This window comes from Pelobates fuscus, chromosome 13, assembly GCF_036172605.1.
Source record: "Pelobates fuscus isolate aPelFus1 chromosome 13, aPelFus1.pri, whole genome shotgun sequence".
NCBI lineage: Eukaryota > Metazoa > Chordata > Amphibia > Anura > Pelobatidae > Pelobates > Pelobates fuscus.
In genome coordinates, this window is record NC_086329.1 from 14059929 (window position 1) to 14081940 (window position 22012).

The following is a 22012-nucleotide window of genomic DNA, read 5'->3' on the forward strand; positions in this document are numbered from 1 at the left end:
GTCAATTGTGCATAATTATAAGTTTAGTAAATAATCATAAATAAAAGTCTGATAACTGAATAAAAAAAAGGCAACGCTTTTCTTTTTCATTTTATGTTTATAACTTAACAATATGAAGTATTTTTTAAATGTAATCTACTTGCTGGTCAACAAATTAAAATTAAAAAAAATAGTAATGAAAATAAAGTACCCATAGAATGAGATATTTTGCAAAAAGATAGTCCTTGACCCTTTATTTGTTATGGTTACTTGTTGGAACAGAATGATCTACATCAAAAGTCTGCCTTCATTTAAATTATTTGTGTTTCAAAAACATACACAAAAAAACAACAACTCTAAGTGCAGTAATAATATAACCAGGAGTACAATGTTGAAGAATGTGAGGTCAACGTGTTTGCATAAAAGAAAATAGCAAAAACAAATAAAGAAATGGATCTCTAAAAAGAACTTAAAATTATAATTATCAGAATGGTAATGAAGGCAATAGTTGATTGTCATTGGTGGAGACACAATACTACAGCAAAATATGCCAACCACTTTGTTGGGACCAAGGTCAAGCCACAAACCACAGGTATGCACCTGTAAAATAAGACTTCCTCAAGACAATGGATCTGGGAAAAGACATACAAGGAGATCAGTAGATATACAGAAATTGTTCTGACAAGGAATAGACATCAAGATACATAAAGTATGGCCGCACGTGCAGCATCGTAAAAACCAGCAGAGTATGGGAAGCAATAATCCCAAGAATCTAGTAGTAATCAGGCGAGAAATAAGGCACAACAGAAGGGTTTGTATCATTAGCAGATGTTATCAGGAGCTCTCGAAGATGTGGTTAGTAAAGCACTAGAACGGCTAGTTGTACTAGCTCACGTACTGGAGCTCACGTGTATTTACGGAGAATCCATTATAATTTTGCGTATCTTGTGTGGAGTTGCATCTTCACTGTGTGCTCATCTCCAGAGGAGTAAAAGTACAGACCCGAGGCCACAAGAACCACAACTGCCTTGTGTCTTTTTGGGACTTTGCTAACAACACAATAGATACATGGACTTCCTTGTGGAGCACAGTTCTGACCATAGCATTCAAAAAAGAATCCTGGATCCATTTTTCTCTTGATGTTTAGAAGCAGTGAGATTTATTGATATGATGTCAACATGTCTTGCCCTGTGTTTTACAAGATGGGAATGCAAATGCATTTTTCTTCTATGATGTAGAAATAACAGAAGTATATTTAAAAAAAAAAAAAGTCATTTGATTTTAAGCCAGACGGTTGAGTTCTGAAGCTAAGAACATGGAAGAAAGGGTGAAAAGATATTTAGTGAGAAGTAACAGAAAAAAGTGAGTTTGCAATGAGAACGAAATAATTTTTTATGAAATGTTTGTTTTAGTGAAGACATGACTGTAAACACACTTATGATTAAGTTTAACAGGGCTACAAAGCTGAAATCTTTTTGTTATTTCATATGAATGGATGTGCACCCCACGTGAAATATTGCTAATGCATTTTATAAACATTTACGAACAAACAAGAATAAACAAGAGAGAATATTCTCACATTTGAAATGACTGCATTCACACAGTAAGCACAACCCAGTCAAGGAAGCAATCAGCCAATCAGGATTCTACAATACATTTCCATGGCTCTTTTCAAATGCTGCCTTTATATATATATAAATTTTAACCAACAAAACGTTCAGAAAGTTGTAGTTCAGTTATTAGCTTTTTACCTATTAATACTTATAGTTGTATGACAAATATCAGAAATGTTTGCTTTGCATTAATATGAACATTGGGGAAACATTAATAATAATAATAAAAAAAAAATAGTGTAATAACCCCAAAGAATACCCTCACCAAACAAGTTGGGACAACTCCCAAGACTCAATAAGCTATATATATATTTTTAAAAATGGTTGTGGAAAGGCTATAAAATTAGTAATATGTGAGAAAGGTCACATTGGAAAACCCCTCAGATGCTGGGTAAGGTGATTATCCAATCTAGAACGGATATTAACAATATTTTAAGTGGCTCGAAAACAAAATAAAAAGATACATAGTGTAATACCACAAAAACACACATGTGGTACAGTTGTATCACAATTATAAAACAAAACCACTGATAGTCATAATAACACTAACTAGGCATGTAGATAAATAAACTCCTTCCAGGTGTCAGTCAGGTATTGTAAATCCATAAAGTGTTCAGATTTGGACCCTAACATAATAAACACAGGGTTCGATTAAAGGGACACTGTAGTCCACCATACCACTACAGCTCATTAAAGAGGTCTGGGTGCAGTGGCGCTGTCTCCCTTAGTATTGCAATGTAAAGCAATGCAGTTTTAGAGAAACTGCAGTAATTCTTTGCAGGACTAAGACTGCCTCTAGTGGCTGTCAATCAGACTGCCACTAGAGGCACTTCTTGCTTGCCAGATGACTTTTGGTCGTCTAACTGACTCTGGACATCCTCACGCTTAAGCATCCAGCGTCAGTAAAATCCCCATAGGAGCGCTTTATATATTTCTTGTATTTCTGGCATTTCGACCTTGGCTTGTCGTTGACTATTCTCCTTTCTATTGTCCTTGACCTTTAGCTATTCTTATTGTTTATTCTGACTTCTGTATTCCTGACCTCGGCTTGTCTTGTACTACTCTAGTTGCATTTAATATGGCCATTCTAAGGTCCGGTAATAGGTTTACTGTCTTTTCGTATTTGTTGTCCTTGTCTTTGCTTGTTGGATCCTCTCTGTCCGTGACACAAACAGAGTGAATGTCAAGTTGTGGAATAGCTTATATATGTCTAGACTAGTGATGTTCATTCATGTACTGACAATTGTTCCTGACACTTTGAGCAATGTAACCAATATCCAAAACTTGCCTATATGTATGTATTAAAGGTCCATCCACATAGTTTCTCTTTGGCATACCTTGTGAATTATGTTCCCTATTCTGACATTATTTTTGACTATAACTTTCCAAATGCATAACATTTTTTAAAATTAAATAAAGTGATAAAGTGCATTGGTACAGTGTCGTGGGACAAAAGTCTTGGAACGTTGCATCCTTATACCATAACCACTGCACTGTGCTGTTGGTTATGGTGCCTCTTTAAACAGGAAGAGGTAACATCACGCTGCAGACTTTAACTGTCATTACTTTATAAGCAGTGAAACGTTTGGACAGTAAAACGAGCCTGTGAACAGTAGCCAGAAAAAAAGTTGGACATGAAAGGAATCTAAAAATGGTAAATTAAAGAAATTAGTCACAGTAAAACTCTAACAGGGTTTGTCTTTCACCAGAATGTCAGGACGAAAAAAAAGCAAGAGGTGCTTAATGTGAAAACTTTTAAGAGTTATTACAATGCTTGGAGTCTGTAGATGCAATGTTTCAATTTGAAATGCACATATAGACATATAGTCCACTGCTGAAGGAGCATATTTGGAGTCTGGCGACAATGTCCTTCCTGCGTAACGCCCTCGTCCACACATCATGCTGCACTCCTAGATATATCTCGGGTAAATTTACCCTTTTTGAAGTAAAACATTTTTGTGGAGGGTGAGGTGACGGAGGAGAGGGGTGGCATGCCAGTAAGGGTAGGTGTAACATAAAATACTGCTTTATGGTTAGAGTAACACTTTAAAGTGGCACTGTCATACTGTACTTACCTTATCTCAATCATTTACTCTTTCCTACTCTGATTTTCTTTTTCTCTTTTTTCTTCTATTTCTAACCAAACATATAAGAGAAAATAGGGATGAATTTCTCTTATTTATTTTTCCTATGCCTAACACTTCTAGACACTGGGTGGAGTTGCTTCCGTCAAGAAGTGTCAATCCTCGAGCCATCCCCAGTGACGGCTGCAGGGAATTGGCTCTGTCTACGCAGGATCCTGAGGTCTCGCCTCAGTGCTGTAGCGCCAGGATCCTCCGTAGACCTTAATGCTGTACTCTGGCGCATGCTGAAGAGGATTTGACAAAAGAAGATGGTGCTGCTCGCAAGGAACAGGTCCAGGTAAGTAGTCCTCACATTTCCCTGCCCCCCTTCCTCTGGACTCCCAGCAGCGATGTTGTCATCGGGGGTCTTTGCAAATTCCAACCACCAACCTGAACACCAAATGACTTGAACATTTAGAGACGGTATTCTTCATTATCCCAATATTAACAATAACGAATATGTCTGGGTACAGCCAGCCAATCACCGATCTCTTACCGAATTCTAAGGGAAAATAACCTGCATACATGGATGTGTAAAGTAACACGCATGTGACTTCCCGTGTTTCCCACACACATGATGCTAGTGAATGTGCGTTATTGTCATACATTTACATGAATGAAAGTCCGTTGTGGGCACTAAAAGGATATCAGGGAAGGGGGAAAAAAGAATTATGTATTAAGAAGGAACAGGGATAGCTGTCACGGGGGGCAGAGAGACTATTGACCCCGAAGGACACTAATGTAGTAAGAATTGTGTGCTGCTACCAACAGTACAATCTTAACCTATTTTATATTATATTATTTTTTATTATAAATTTCTAGTTAATGTGGTATTAGTATGAAAAGGTTTATGATAAAATTAAGAAATGGAGTGGAGCTTTCTGGTTTGGTCTTAACTTGACCTATTTGTTTGTGGTTGCACCCTTCCCCAGCTAAACGTATTCGGCCCACCAGGGCTAGTCGTGTACAATAAACCCACAGATTTGGAATGAACATTTAAAAATGTCTATTTATTAAAATGTTATTGTAACGTGTAAAAGCACATTTGTAACAATAAAACTGCACAAATTGCAATCTCGGTACATAAGTTGCTCTTCCCAAATTCTGTTATCTGCCAGACTGCTAAAATATCTTTCATCTAAAAAAAAACTCTTTGAAGTCCATGGGAACTAGCTGTGTAAAAAAAATAATTAAAAAACACTGTGGGAAAGAGTGGACTTTGATTTTAACCCCAATAGTCCCAGAAGAAGGGGTGCAAGTCTTTAATTTCTTGTAGCAAAAGTATTAAAATTAAAACAAATAATTTTAGAGTTTCCTACGCTGTGCGGTTTAATATTGCCAAGGGCTCGAAAATCACATATATTATAGATCCTGAAAATTCTGCTATTTTAAAGGGGAATTGTCATTTCTCAGAATTTTTTATACAATGTTTATTTGACCTCTATATTTACAAATATTTGTTTCTAAGGTAAAACAAATAAAATTAACAGGGTTACTTACTAAAGTATAGATTGTCAGGAATTCAAAGTGAATTTAACATTTAAGGGTAAACTAGCTGTAGTAAAAACATTCTCCAAGTCAGCCTTGCTTCAAACTATTTGAGTCACAGTTTGAAATTCACTTTGAAAAATCTGGAGCTGAAAGGGACTCTCCAGCCAACCCGTTTTACTCACCTGGTTCCAGCGCCGGGAGCCTCATGAAGCCGCACCCCCTATTTCGTCAAAATGATTAAATAGGCAGGCGCGAACAGGGAGCAATCAGACGCTTCCATACTTCATGCCGCCCTATGAAGTCCTGAGCGCACTACCGCGCATGCGTGCGGTGTGCGTGGCCGCGAGCTGAGCTGACTGACAGCTCAGCTCACGGTCTATGCCCGCCCCCTCACCTCTCTGACAGGCTGGAGAGAGAAGGCGCACACACAGTGCCTTCTGACTCCTGTACACGTCAGACGTATTTTACGTGTACAATGCCTTTTTAGGGCCCTGCATGATAGGAAGTCTCTCTGAGTGACGGCCACTGGAGGTATTCCTATCGATCAATACAAACACTGTATTTTCTCTGAAAATACAGTGTTTACATTATATTGCCTGCAGGGAGCTATAGATTTCACCTGAACAAATACCTTAAGCTGTAGTTGTTCAGGTGACTATAGTGTCCCTTTAAGAAATGTGATGACCTCTTTATATTATCCCCCCACCACTCCATCTAATTATTAGCCGTGTGTGTTGATACTCCCTGGGTTCTCAATGAAAGCATAGGTGGAAACAAGCACACTCTGTACAGCCAGGTATTTAATGAGATCCCGATGTTACTAGTGAGCTTTCTTCTTATAGTAGGTGGCTGTCTAGAGTAAAATTAAAAAAATAATGCGACAAAAACATTATATCCCCCACTATTTGTAGAGATCCAAGGCTAAAGAATTCCACAGTCAGGGCTTCAGCCACCAACGCCCACCCTATGAGCATGGTCATCACTGTGTCATGCTTCGGTACTTTAGATGGCTAGATTGACATCCCAGTTCTTAGTCTCATGACATGTCTCATGATAAACAACGCTGGGAGGTCCCTCAGAGAGTCCTCGGGGTTTTCACAGGATAGAAAAATCACAGTTTAGTGAATAAACCTCTGGGGTTTATTGACAGAACATCAAATTGCAGTAAATTAAACTATTGCTGAACTAGAAAGATTCTGCCACTCGGCTATAAATTTAGGATAAATGTGATTTTATCCTACGTTTCGCCATTTTGTTTCACAGAAATTAATTCTACTACAAGGAGGTTTTAAGCAGCACGAAGATGAGATAAGTTTCAAAAAACGTTGTGGATCTGGTACAACTAATATGGCTATTCACGAACGTGAGAATTCAAAGTTAATCGTAAATTTAAGGCCAGAGTAAACGAAACAAGAAAACATCTCCAAATCAGCTATGTTTCTAGATCAGCTACTTTGGCCTTAAATGTTAAATTCACTTTTAATTCTCATTCTAATAGCAACCCTGTGCTAATAAAAAAAAAAAAAAGACCATAATCACTTGGCTAGCAAATGCCCACAAGAAAAAGAAAAACACAACCACGTGATTTAAAGTGGACTCTGTCCCTTTAATCCGTCCTGTAGGACAATTTATTTTTATATTTAATCACCTGCGCTACAGATGTTGAGGCAGATATGCCGCTGACTGGTTATTAATATTGTAAATTCTCTTGTGTGATTACAGTTTAAATATCATACTCAAATATTATAATTTTTTGAGCTAATGAAGACTTTACAAGGCTTTCTAGTTTATACATCTCCTCAGCTTGGGAGAACCCCCACATTTTCCAGGAATGCTTATAACATATACATGTTGTTGGGTCGTAAATTAAAAACGCCACCCTTCAGCATGTATAATTCATATGCGGCAAGACAGAAATCAATTTGTTAATCAAGGAAGGGTCTCGAATGGCCGGCCTTAATTAACTAATTGAATTCTCTTCTGCTACATGTTGTGAGTTCCACATAATTCCAGGAAGGACAGCACCTCGTCACTGCTCAGATAATGAAAAAGGTATGTGTCCAGGAATAAAGGTTGCATCTGGCAGTCTTAATGACTGTTGATGAGCTATTACTGTGGGTGCACATATCTCAAACATTTTTAATCTGCTTCTGGAATACACACACCTGAGGCTTGCTGGCCGATCTCCATATTTCTGGGTTAAACTTTGTTTGTTCCAATTTTTCCCATGGTTGGATATATTTAGAACCAGCGAATGTTTTCCATTTAAACCCTAAGCAGCGCACATACGCCATACCTGATAAGCTACATGTTTGCTTAGATCAGAGAAGGCAAACGCAGAGCAAATCTGTGAAATTTATGTTATGAAAATGAAATAAAAATTTAAAAAGGGTTTACAACCTGGAATGCTGTTTTCTCGTTTTTAATTTATAATTTGTTGCTTATTGCAAAGACTTTATACGGCTGACTTATAGCAACATAAAGTCAAACCAACTTCTCACTTTTTGCAACTGCACCTGTTTGAAATAGCAAATTTATTCGAAGTATAAAATCCCACATAGGTGTAACTGTTTTCAGTCCTGCGTTAAAAGGTTTAACGTTTACTGCGTTATTTAACCCCTTAAGGACACATGACATGTGTGACATGTCATGATTCCCTTTTATTCCAGAAGTTTGGTCCTTAAGGGGTTAATATGCAGGTTGTGTGTGTGTGTGTTTGTAGCGATTTTGTCTATATGTAAGGTCTAGGTAGGAGAACTGGTACCACAGCTGACTTTGGCCTTAAATTTGAATTGAATCACTTTGAATTCTCACGTTAGTAAATAGCCATGTCGGGGTTATTAACTACATTTCAAATTCTACAGATCTGAAATCCAAATGAGTGCCCACTTTTTCACTGTGTTAACCTCTACCACTTCAGCTGGAAGGCTATTCCATGCATCCATTACTGAGAGGCTAGTGTATGCATGGAATAGCCTTCCAGCTGAAGTGGTAGAGGTTAACACAGTAAAGGAGTTTAAGCATGCGTGGGATAGGCATAAGGCTATCCTAACTATTAGTAAAGGCCAGGGACTAATGAAAGTATTTTGAAATATTGGGCAGACTAGATGGGCCGAATGGTTCTGCCGTCACATTTTATGTTTCTATGTTTCCATGTTTTGCTTGGCGCCCCCCAGTGGATAATGTATGCTAAAACTCCCTCTGCTTACTCTGTGTAAACTAATTGTGTGAATCTCATCCAGCTAAATTATTGGATTTGGATTCCTATGATAAACTCGCACTGTCCTATTGAAAAGCTGCAGATCAGCATCTGGTCATGGCTATAGACCTGCGCCAGTATAGAAAATATTATCTTTTCTCAATCTTCGAGAATATCTGACGACGCGCAATACAAAGAAAATGGCTGTTTCTGGTTGAAAGCATATGGGCTCCTTGCAGAATTCAATAACTTTAAAAATGATGTCGCCAATAAAAGCAAAATCTAATCATAAAAGCTACTGTAAAGCATGAATAAATAAAGTCAGGCAGCTGTTGGTAAAAACACAATCTAGTTGAGTTTGAAGGCAGAAAATACAGCGAAACCGTTTAATGTTTGTTTAGGAGAAGAATAAAAGCTTAACTCTAAATTAACAAACACATAACCTCAGATAATTTTGTTAAAAACACACTTAAAAAATTAGAGCAAATGAAAACTGGATTATTGCTTTCTGGCCATTTCTCTAAATATTCACTATGTAATTCCACCTTCTTACACAATGGTTAGTAGTTGGTCAGGATCTCGAGGGGGAAGCTCGAGTTGGAGATTTTTATTTAATGAAAGCATACTGTTTATTGTTATTAAACGTAGATAAAGGAACTCACACGGAATGATTGTAACAGATCTTAGATACATTGTCAGGGCCAGGGGCCAAGTGCTGCATACCTCCCAAGTGTTCCGGTTGACGAGGGACAGTCCTTAGTTTGGCCCCAAATGCCACTGATCCTCTTTTCTAGCAGCTCTTTGTTGGTATGTCTGAATGTATAACATGTAGATCCACAGCAATAATACTCTCAGTAATGTGTCTGAAAGTATAACATAGCCCCACAGCAATAATACTCCCAGTAATGTGACTGAGTGTATAACAGAGCTCCACACTAATAAAACTCCCAGTAATGTGTTATAACAGAGCTCCACAGTAATAATACTCCCAGTAATGTGTCTAAGTGTATAACAGAGCTCCACAGTAATAATACTCCCAGTAATGTGTCTGAGTGTATAACAGAGCTCCACAGCAATAATACTCCCATTAATGTGTCTTTAAACTACCATCAACGTGTTTAGAAATGAAAATACTGTAATGTTTAGGTGATATACCACCACCTTAAAACATCAAAGTGCGAGTGTAGCGCTTACAATATATTAAACTTACCACTATATATGACCTTAGGCTAGTTTGTGTCCATATACATATAAAAAGAAAGAAGAAAACACAATAGAGCAACAGAATAAACACTAGTAAATAAATGTATGGTGGGTGTATGTTCACAATATTTTGAGTATCAGGCCGGTAGACTGAAGTGATATATTTAACAAAAAAAAAAAAAAAACCTAAAGTGAAAATATATACAAATAGTTAAAATTAGTCTTGAGGGCCTCCGAGACGCGTTTTACCCAATTACTGGACTTTTTTTTTTTTAAATAAGCAGTTGTGTTAAGAGGGTTACTGAAAATGCATTACATAAGTAATTATCAGCTGTTTGTTTATTTTTTTGTCTGCTTGTTTGTTTAGCAATGCATATTATCAGAATTATTTTAGTACTTTATACCTTGTTATATAACCAGCAAGCAGCATTTTTCCTGCCTATAGTATTTGTCACTTCATTATGAGTTTATTAATTGTCTCGTTGCAGAACCAATTTAGAAAATTAGCTCAGAAGCAGGAGTAAGAAATGTGGAAACTCACCTTTTTATGCCCATTTGAGATTATATGGTTTACTTTTATTTTCAAAAGACAATTAATTTTATAGGTAGATCAATGGCAAAATGATTGTAAAAAAAATTTTTTTTTTTAGTACCAGTGAGTAATTATTTTGTGTGCACACTGAAACTTTATGAAACAGCGAATCAATGGCAGTTATAAACTCTCTTTTTATTTTTAGACTAAATGTTATATTGTCCTCCACTGCAACATACCACATTGTAATACTACAGAGAAATTCTTCCTAAATATATACTTTAAAAAAGCCATAAGCGGTGTAATATTTAAGAATGGATGACTACATCTATCATTGTTTAAGAAGAATTTATAGCTTATAGTTGCAGGAATACAGGGGTGATGATCTCTACAAAGTTTATATACTGTTATATTGCTGTGTATGCATATAAGTATTTTTATTGTTTTGTGATGTTGCAGTATGGACTTTATATTTTATCTCTCCAGTCATCGGGATAATACTGTAGCAAAGTGCAATTTTTTGGGTGGACACTGACCAATCCAGAACTAGGTTGTGGTGTTTAACGTACTATTTGGTGCTTCATCCACTGAATAGAGCCAAGTGATGATCTTTGTGGGGTGTTTGGTTAAAAATCATTAAGTCCGTTATCAAGACTTGAAGGTTAACCAGGGGATAGCCCCTCTTTAGCTGAATTCTAGCTGAGACCAAAGAAAATTGCATTGTTAGTACACGCAGGGAGCCCAAAGCCGGTTACAATTTCCACCAACCCAGGTGTTAGTCCCTCCACAGTTTTTATGTGAATTCTGGATTCATGTCCTCATGAAAGCCAATTGCCACGTTGTAACGGCACCGCGGGCATAAAATGGGTTAAACGCAGTTTAGAGGATATTCCCCTTCCAGATACACAGGCAGCTACCAAAGACACCAATTTGCCGAACAGGAAACCATTGAATGCCGTAAACAGCTGAACCGGAACCATACAAATGCTGTAAACAGCCGAATAGGAAAAAACATACGAATAGGGTTACACTCCTAGCAGTCAAACTGGAACAGCATACAATAAATCCCCCCCAAGAACGAGACAAGGCTCCGTTTTGAGGGTCAAGCAGGAACAGCCAGAGCTGTGGGTTTATTGTTCTTATATACACATTAGTACCACCCACAGGGTTTTGTAAAACAACCAATAAACACGTACAATACACTCAGACACTCCCACACAAAATCCTCCCCTCTGCCTGTGATACAATTACCTTACACAATGGGTAATGTAATTATCACAGGCAGAGAAATACAGTTTTTCCACATTATTCATAACTTTAAAAGTATGCATCACATTCACATTTTCAGAATCCGCATACTCCAAATACAAACATACGTCAAAATCATACAAATCGGTCCAGTGGTTCAAAAGATAGATCATAGTCCTTTGTGACCAAAGGAAGCATGGCTTTTCTGCCCAAAACCAGTTCCACAGAGTCTTCTATCCTGGAGATAATTGGGAAGTAATCCAATTATCTCCAAGGACAGAGGCAAAACTCCATTGAACACATGGCAGCAAAAGACAATAAAATACATAAAAATATATAACTGTGCAGCCATTGCATAAAACAGGTACATTCAACATATCCCCAGATAGCTCAGATCTGAGCGCACATTATTACTGAATGGCGCTCAGATCACACACATACAGTGTAATTGCCATGGAGCCAAAGTCTTTCATTATACCAATGGGCTCCATGGCATAGCTATCTGGGGTATCACCGCTCAAACAGGGCAAGCACCGAATGACCCGGCTTTCGTGTCTTTGCAGGGGAAAATAAAGCGTTTCAACTTGGGGCCATAGTCTAAAGGCAGCAGGCTGGCAACCAGACTCCTCCAATGCACTGTGGCGAGATTGGTCTCGTCACACACGTACAAACTTGAGCTTGGATAAGCTGCTGTGATATATATTATTTTACATTAGAATATATATATTACACTAAAGAAAAAAAAATATTTTGTGAAGTTTGGAGCTGCAGTTTAGTGATTGAGCGAGTGCGCTGGATCTTGTATGTTATATGAATTGGCCCCAGCAGCAACCTAAATAGTATAATTTTGGGGCCCAGCCCAATTCCCTGGCTTTGCACCACTCCTTGTAACATGTGTCTCAGTCAAGGGCCCTTTTTAATTTGGGAGTCCATGCCAACTCCTTGGTTTTGCCAAGGCATTAGGGTGCCGGAGTAGGACCTGCCAAGAATGGGGTACATTGACGTTGTGGCAGGCTTATGCAATGTATGATCATATAATGTAACTAAACCCCCATTATTTTTGCGTAAGTCAGGTGTTTAAAAACAAAACAAAAAAAACTTACATTTTCTTAGCTTTGACGTAGTTGTTTAGTGAGTAAGTGTGTTGGATCTTCTTGTATTTTATATTTATTAAAGTTCCTGAAACTCCAGGTATAATGCATAAACCCTCAAGTACAGTGGTTATGGCTTAAAGTGATTTGCAGTCCACAAACTGCAGGAGACTTCCTTTAAATTAATTATTGTAATAAAAGATTTTACAATGGCGATGAACTGTCCTTTTATGTTTTATATAAACTTCCAACATCAAGAAAATGTAGTTTCTACTTGAATCAGCAGTTGTTAAACTAGTTTAAATCTGGGGCTATAATTAACTTCCCCAGGCACGAGAGAATGAAAAGAAAAAAGATAATACTGAGAAAAATACTAAAATAACATGAGTGGTTTTAAAATCAATATTCGCATTATACATGTACGCAGTAAAGTTCTCATTATATTTTATATAGAGTAAAAAGGTAAATTCATCAAGTTTAACCACATGAAGAGACATTGGAGAATTGAGAGCGTGGGAATATACAAACGGCATTATTTAATCAATGTGATTAAGACATATTGGATCTCGGGGATACAAAGGATTTTGTTGTCCAATAATTACTTGGGTTTTCAAAGCATTTAGGTCAAACAGAATCTTAACCAACCTGAAATAGCTCCAATGTCTGGTTTCCTTTTTGACTTATCTGTCTACAGTACGCTTGATATTGAAGAATATACTCTCCTCTTGTCCGAATCGCATACCGTTTCTCTCTACCATAGGAAACAAATCCTTAAAGGTATTCCAAAAACCGACCACCCGTCATACAAATAATGTCATCAAAGCAGCTATTTACATAGGTTTTTATGGATTTTTAAGGCCAAGGGCATTCACGGTAGTATTACCAGACAAAGTTAAACTTCGTGAGTGTTAAAATGTCTGATGTTATAAAGGCTACTGACCGCTATCTTCTCATCCTTAAGACATCCAAGACTAACCAATCCAGCCAACCATCTGAAATTATTTTTTTTTTCCTATGGACAACAATTGGTGCCCAGAATAAAGTGATGGTCCAGGCACTCAAGTAGATGGCAGTACAGCAGCTTTATTGGAGCAAACCCAGTGCAATGTTTTGACCTGACCGGGTCTTTGTCACGCTTGACACGCTTGCTCTGTGTTTGCTCCAATAAAGCTGCTGTTTTGCTATCTACTTGAGTGCCTGGACCATCACTTTATTCTATACATTTGATGTGCGTTCTGACCTGCCCTGGAACCGATGCACCGTGGTAGCCTGGTGAGTGCGGTCTCCTTTAATTTTCTAACAGTTGGTGCCCAGTCAAAGTGCTGAATTCCTACCAGGGCCTGCGCACCGGCCCTAGGGGCGCAACGTTAGGCTGACTGGACAGCCAGTTACTTCTTGTAGCGTGGCCTAGCGCAGATCTTACCACCCGTGCAGCCCAGCCTCTTACCCTGGTGTCTGCCGAATGCTGTGCGGAGGGGGTGTGGATATAAATGACATCATATCCCTGTGCCTAGTGATGGAGCTGGGCTGCAGGACGGGACTCCACAGAGCCGGACAGCATGTACCCCATGTATGTATGTATGTATGTGCCTGTATGATGGTATGCATGCATGTACAGTTGCAAGAAAAGGTATTCCTTTGGAATGATATGGATTTCTGCACAAATTGGTCATAAAATGTGATCTGATCATCATCTAAGTCACAACAGTAGACAATCACAGTCTGCTTAAACTAATAACACACAAAGAATGAAATGTTGCCATGTTTTTATTTAACACACCATGTAAACATTCACAGTGCAGTTGGAAAAAGTATGTGAACCCCTAGACTAATGACATCTCCAAGAGCTAATTGGAGTGAGATATCAGCCAACTGGAGTCCAATCAATGAGATGAGATTGGAGGTGTTGGTTAAAGCTGCCCTGCCCTATAAAAAACACACACCAGTTCTGGGTTTGCTTTTCACAAAAAGCATTGCCTGATGTGAATGATGCCTCGCACAAAAGAGCTCTCAGAAGACCTACGATTAAGAATTGTTGACTTGCATAAAGCTGGAAAGGGTTATAAAAGTATCTCCAAAAGACTTGCTGTTCATCAGTCCATGGTAAGACAAATTATCTATGAATGGAGAAAGTTCAGCACTGCTGCTACTCTCCCTAGGGGTGGCCGTCCTGAAAGATGACTGCAAGAGCACAGCGCAGACTGCTCAATGAGGTGAAGAAAGAATCCTAGAGTGTCCGCTAAAGACTTACAAAAGTCACTGGCAAATGCTAACATCCCTGTTAGCGAATCTACAATACGTAAAACACTAAACAAGAATGGATTTCATGGGAGGATACCACAGAGGAAGCCACTGCTGTCCTAACAAAACCTGGATGTTCCACAGCAGTACTGGCAAAATATTCTGTGGACAGATGAAACCAAAGTTGAGTTGTTTGGAAGAAACACACAACACTATGTGTGGCGAAAAAAGAGGCACAGCACACCAACATCAAAACCTCATCCCAACTGTGAAGTATGGTGGTGGGGGCATCATGGTTTGGGGCTGCTTTGCTGCGTCAGGGCCTGGACGGATTGCTATCATCAAGGAAAAATGAATTCCCAAGTTTATCAAGACATTTTGCATGAGAACTTCCATTTGCAGGAGAAGGCCATCTGTCTACCAGCTGAAGTTCAACAGAAGATGGGTGTTGCAACAGGACAATGACCCAAAGCATAGAAGTAAATCAACAACAGAATGGCTTAAACAGAAGAAAATACGCCTTCTGAAGTGGCCCAGTCAGAGTCCTGACCTCAACCCGATTGAGATGCTGTGGCATGACCTCAAGAAAGCGATTCACACCAGACATCCCAAGAATATTGCTGAACTGAAACAGTTCTGTAAAGAGGAATGGTCAAGAATTACTCCTGACCGTTGTGCACGTCTGATCTGCAACCCCTCTTCCCCCCTCTTTCCCCCACTCTTTTCCCCATATTTCCCCCTACTTTTCCCTCATTTTCCCCTATTTTTTCCCTCTTTTTTTCTTTTTTCCCATTTTCCCTCTCCTTTTCCCTCCCTTTTCCCTCCCTTTCCCCCTTCTTTCCTATTTTTTAATTTTTTCATCTTCCCCCTTTCCCCCATCTTTCCCCTCCCTTCCCCCCCTCTTTTTCCCCCCCACTTCTTTCCCCCCTCTTTTTTTTCCACCTCTTCCCCCCCCCCTCTTCTCCCCCTCTCTTCTCCCCCATCTTTCCCCCCCCCCTCTTCCCCCCCCCTCTTTTTTTCCCCCTTTTCCCCTGCTGGCACTTACCCAAACACAAATAAATTATATAACAGAAGATACCTACTTCTAAGCGCTAACATATGCAAAGTAAATGAGAGAGCACTCCAAAGGATTTTTTTTTTAGTTTTTCAAACATGTAAACACAATTGAAAATTCGACCCTGCTGGGTCTTTATCAATATTCTTTATAAAGACCATGGAGGCTTGAAATGTTGATTGTGTTCATACACATTTGAAAAAAATCCTTTGGAGTGCTCTCTCATTTAGTGTGTGTGTGTATATATATTCTGTCTCTCTTTCTCTCTCACAGAGGGGATGGCCCTTAAAAGGCCAGTATGTTTCCAATCTCTGTCAAAACAAAAATAAAATCTGTTGCTCAACACAATATGGTTGATCTCGGTAGGGAAATGTTCAGTGATCCGATTTATACATTTGTCTGGACCAGCCACAAAGCTGTAAAACATGGGGAACTGAAATGAGATCTTTTCCGCAATGCAACTCTGTTTCCAATGCTGATATTTTGACAAAAATGTCCAGTTCTGGGTGTTTTCAGTAAGCAATTTTTTAGAAGACGTGCTACACACTGACTTACGGTTTGTAAAATTATTGACTGTTCTAAGTTTGTAGAATAACCCTCAGCTGTATAAACCTCACTTCGATGTACAGCTAGAGGTCTTCTTTAGTCCACGTTACATAGACGTCTGCAAGCGCGGTTATTTCGAAAGGTTTTGATTGTTGCTTTTGTAACCTGAACGTAAACCTTTTTTGCTGCTAGCCTTTTGATCTCTTCTTTGGTTTTGAACAGCTTATTTTGCTTTTAGGCCTGTTCTGCAGGTAACCTTGCTTTGAAGTCTGTTATCTGTTGTTACAGACACCTGTTTTGAAGTTTTGCACAGGTGCCTGTTCTTATATGTCCTGGGACTACATATTGCACTTATTAACTGTATGCTATGGATTATATATACCTTGAAGTGGTTAAAGACGGAGTGGATCCTCTTTGGAAAACAAACTAAAGCCCTTTGGTTGTTGGTGCGTTACAAAAGAACCATATTGTACAGTTAATACATTAACCAACAGCGTTTTAATTTCTTTTTACACAGATTTATTCATCCACACTGTTTGATTTCTATCCATATTGCCATCCCACTGAGTGGATCTCTTATACTCACCAAGAAATACAGTAGGCTATTATTATTTTTCGTAGCCCCTTGCAGGCCTTCGAGCATGATGGTGACCTTCTGATGAGGTGGTGAACTACTACGTAACAGGAATGTCTTTGTATATTACACCATTGAATTACACCATTGAACAAGCCCTTTAACTTGATAACTTTTTTAAATTAATTTTTTCCATGTGATGCGCTCATTTTATTTTAAATTTATATTAAATATTTTTAGCAAGTAATCTCATTATCCAGTACAGTCCTGGCACAACCAGGGCATACAATGCAAATGAGAAGGGGAACAGAAACACTGTTTCTTGTTCTTCTCTTCCACTAGCTATGTTCAGTGATGGAAAAGCATAATATTTATTAATGATTGACAGGAAGCCAAGATGAGTCCCATAATATTTTTCATACCTCACAAATACATATTGATCAATTAATGTTTAACTAGAGGTACACAAAACCAGTGGGGACCGGAATAATAACCAGTATAATAACCCAGTGAGACTCCAAGCACTTTTCAGCATACGCTCTTGGAATTACCCGAATCAGCGGCTGAATAATAATAGATGTTATTATTAATACACAATTGATGGTACTCATTTATTGAAGGATGAAGGCCTAAATTGACCCTGCTGAGATTTAAACCTGCTCTGTAGTCAGGGAATTTACCAACTGAGCTACTCACCGGCTACCGTAGCGGAATAACCCCTCCAACTCAGAAGGGGTGGGGGGGGGGGGGGGAAGGGGAAATGAGACTGGCAAGACATCTAGGCATGCACCAAAGTGGAAAATTGGCCATTCATTTGCCTCTACCTGGTAAGTATGTTGCACCAAACTCCCAGCATTCCCAAAGTAACTCGGTCCAATTCAGAGCCCGTATATTCCAACTTAAAGGGAAACTATAGTGCCAGGAAAACAAACTTGTAGCTTCCCTCTCTGTCAAGGCCCCCTCCCGCGGCGCTAAAGGGGTTAATAACCTCTTCATTAACTTACCTGGGTCCAGCGCTGATGTTCCTTGGCGCTGGCTCGGCTCCGCCCACGCTCCTTCCCCGCCGACATCAGCTGGCGGGGGAAACCTAATACGCATGCGTGGCAATGCCCGTGCTCGCAATAGGATTTCTCCGTTGGACAACATTATTCAATGCTTTTTTACTATGGGTATTCCGGTGACGCTGGAGGTCCTTATGTATAGCAGGAGGACGTCCAGCATCGTTTAGACGACCAAAAGTCGTCTAAGAAGCCGGAAGTCCGTCTAGTGGCTGTTTGGTAGACAGCCACTAGAGGAGTTAACCCTAGCAGGCAGGTAATTATTGACGTTTTTAAAAACTACAATAATTACAACTCTAGGGTTAAGGGTGATGGGAGTTAGCACCCAGACTACTTCAATGAGCTGAAGTGGTCTGGGTGCCTATATTGTCCCTTTAAGTAGAGGATGAGTATTTCTTAACTTGGCCCCTTAGATGATGATAAATCAGTGTGGGTATGACTTTCTGTTGAGGAGCTCAGCCGTGATACATCTAGCTTGTTCTGCTGCCAAGCCTCACCCCCCATATAGCATTGTATATGGACAAGATATTTGAAGATATAACTCCAGTGGTTGAGTAACATTATTGGCTACTAGTTAGACAGAACTTGGCAGTCCCTGCTCACAGAGCATTGTGCAAATATGGAACAATATGTTTTTTTATCATGCGGTCAAACAACCAGGCTTTTCTGTTGGTCTCTTTAAATGTTCCAGTATAAATTGTCTGGTTACAGCTATATGTCTGTTCGTCCACCCACTGTAAAGCGCTGTGGAATTTGTTGGCGCTATATAAATAATATCATAATGTGCTGGCCAATGCTATTAAAAGTTGTATACCGTAATGCTGGAGTATTCGGATTCAGGTCTTTACGTTTTATTTCTTTACAATATTTACAGCCAGAAAATACAGTTTGCAACATTTCACTTTTCCTTTCCTGCTTGTAAAATAGTCTGATGACGTCTCCTGATTTAACATCAAAGTTTCTGTGCTCAGTCTAACCCATAAAATTCCTGCTAATGTTTCTGCATTCATAAGTGGTTTGTCTGACACGTTGGCACAGAGAAGGAAGAAAGCAATCGACCAAAGAAGTTAGAAGCAGTAAAAGGAATGTTAAAAAAGGGTATTATATTTATGAAGGGTTACAGCTTTCTCATCTAATAAATGTTTTATTGCATATTTGATACTAGACAAGACTTACATATGGGTCTCAGAATATCGGGGCTTTTATTCCCAACCTTGTATCATTTTGAAATTAACTCAAACCATGTCAAATATTTTATAGAATCAACCTAAATAAAATAAAAAAAAAATAGATGTATCAATGCATATTTACTGTGAGATATATAATCTCTGCACGCACACTCCCTTGTGATGGCATTTGCAGAACAATTTAGTAAAGCCAAAAACTAATATGCCATAAAATCTAATAATTTGCAACGTGATTTTATGCCATCAGACAGGGGTAGGCCATCTTCAGCACTCCAGATATTGTGGACTTCAACTCCTGTGATGCTCCACAACATGTGGAGTGCGTAAGGTTGCCTACCCTTGCCATAAGCAATTCATATTTCCCCCGAAAGTCGCATAGGCTATTTTTTTCTTTTTCTTTTTATATTCTACCCCATGGTATCATAGGCCATGGCATTTTATAGTTAAAGGAGCACTCTTACAAAATTTCGAAATATATATTTTATTTATAAATAAATTTTTTTATATATATTTATATTTTTCTGATGATCACATCCATGGAGGCTGGGACAGCCGCAGCATGACCAGAGCGACCAGGGTGAAGAAAAAAGTTTTTAATCATCTTACGTAATTCTCTATGGAGAGGAAGGCCGAGGACCCTAAAATATAGTCCAACACTATAATGCTAGGAATACGTTTATATTCCTAACACGATAGTGTTCCTTTAAGATGTTCTCTGTTGGGTATAAACAGAATGTGTCTAAATTCTGTGACATGACGTGTTCCAAACCCAAGACATCTTATGATTTCTGAGGATATCAGTCTGTCAGAAATTCAAACATTTTATTTGAAAGCTCACTTTTTTTTTTTTTTTTTTTATTGGGGTTAATTTTTACAAGATTAAATGCATATGGCGAGCATATCACGTGTCTCTTGTTGTGTATTGGCTGTTTAATAAGATGTTCTCATAAGATTTGCTCTGCCCTGTTGAATTAAATTAGGAAGAATGCCTGGGAGCTGTGTGTTCTGTGGTATTGCCAGCTCACATCTAGAGAGGTATAAGTTAAAAGAAAAGTAACTGAACAGACAGTTTACAGAAATAATCTGTTATTTTTTTTATTGTCCTGTAAAAAAAAAAGCTAATTAGGACAAAATTAATTATCTTAAAGTTTATTTAAATGCAGTTTTCAAGATTATTTTAGACACCGATTGAAATTGGTTTCCTGACTTTTTTTCACCAAACATTTCCCTGATTTTCCTTAACTGTTCCCAAACGTTTTCCTGACGTTTTCCAAAAGTTCCCACTATTTTTCGGAATTTTCCAAAATTCTGGGTTTTCCATCTGTTTCTGACATTTCCCCAAATGATTGCAAGTTTTTCAGTGTTAACAAATATTTCTATTCCTATGTACAGGGTTTCCTGACTTTCCCTAACTTTTTTCTAAAACGTTCCCAAGTTTTCTCATCTTTTCCCAAATGTTCCCACATTTTCATCACAAATGTTCAGTTTCCCGATTTTAGGTTTTTTTTTGCTTTTTCTTAAATGTTCTCAACTTTTCCTGACTTTTCACAAAAGTTTACAGGTTTTCTGAGCTATTAAGAACTTATTCCATATGTTCCCACATTTTCCAAATTCTCTAATAATTTCCTTTAATTTTCTCGAATGTTCCCATCTTTTATAGAATTTTGTAAATTTTGCCAAATGTTCCTATCTTTTCAAAGGTTTTTTTTTTTTTTTACTTTTCCAAAACGTTCCGATGGTTTTCTGAATCTTTCCAAATGTTCACAGGGTTTCCTAACTATTCCTGACTGTTCCCAAATAGTCCCATGTTTTTAACATTTTTTTCCAAATGCTCACAGGGTTTCACAAATGTTACAATTACAACAATTATCTATGTAGCACCAACATATTCTACAGTAGGTAGCACAAGATAAAAATTCTAACAAAGCATGCTTTACATGGGGGAACAGCAGGTGATGAATGACCTGCCCAAACAGCTTTTCCCAAATGTTCACACATTGGTCCAAACGTTTGACTAAACCTGTTCTGTCCTTTGAGGGGGACAATTTTAGAGCCTCTTGCTCAAATAATAAGAGGATCTTGGTCCAACGTGAACACAGTAGAACGGAGCAAGGAGGGACAGAAGGAATGCCGTTAAACACCACGTCCCTCCCACCTCCCACACATACACCCTGCTCTGGACCACTCCCTTTCCCTTTAAGAGGGCACCACTCCAGTGCAAGCGCCAAGGAGGCTGGTCCTCTTCAAGTCACCACTCACCCGCCATGCCAAAGTAAAGGGGACTCTCTCCTCCGATTCTTGATACTAGACAAGTCTTATATATTGGTCTCAGAATCTTTGGACTTTTATTCCCGACCTTGTATAATACATTTTAAAATAAACTTGAACCACATCAAATATTTTATAGAATCACCCGAAATAAAATCAACAAATATATATGCATATATATTCATGGGCGTAGGAACCCAAAAAAATCTGGGGGGGATAGCATTTTTACTCGCCGGGTATATTCTTATTCCGTAAACTAGGAGTTGTTTATCCCATTGTACAGCGCTACGGAATTTGCAGTCGCTATATAAATGATTAAATAATAACAACATTAAAGGGTCACCACAGGGAAGGGGTTTTACTTACCCGGATACAGCGCCGGGATCCTCCTGATTAGAACCACCCCTACCCTTCCCATGAATATTAGAACCACCCCTACCCCTTCCATGCACAAAAGAACTCCACCTACCCCTTCCACGCACATTAACTCCCTACCCCTTCCATGCATATTAGTACCCCCCTAACCCCTTCCATGCATATTAGAACCCACTCTACCTCTTCCATTCATATTAGTACTCCCCTAACCCCTTCCAATAATTTTTCTA